General features: G+C 62.8%; 1 protein-coding gene across 6 annotated transcripts in view; it reads right to left on the reverse strand.

Moving 5' to 3' along the window:
- Positions 1–231, reverse strand: part of TCF12 (transcription factor 12) — a 174,017-nt gene that overhangs the window by 41,911 nt on the left and 131,875 nt on the right. The gene's annotated exons all lie outside the window — the stretch shown is intronic.

Raw genomic sequence — 231 nt, forward strand, 5'->3', positions numbered from 1 at the left:
GTAAATGGCGAGCTGCGAGGCATCAGCGAATGGGTACGGCCCGAGCGACTCGATCTCCTGCTTTTTGTTTTAATTTAATTAGAGCGCTTGTGGCAGCGGAGACGCCGCCTGGTGCGGCTCCAGCCACACGGCCATCTGGCTCTGCCTAAAGTTGCTTCCAACTTCGGCGAACGCCTGCCGAGGCCACGGGGAGCCGCTGGGAGCGAGTCCCACGGGAACGGCGGAGCGCCC

The sequence above is a fragment of the Haliaeetus leucocephalus genome, unplaced genomic scaffold, assembly GCF_000737465.1.
Source record: "Haliaeetus leucocephalus isolate CR32 unplaced genomic scaffold, Haliaeetus_leucocephalus-4.0 Scaffold339, whole genome shotgun sequence".
Taxonomy (NCBI): Eukaryota; Metazoa; Chordata; class Aves; order Accipitriformes; family Accipitridae; genus Haliaeetus; species Haliaeetus leucocephalus.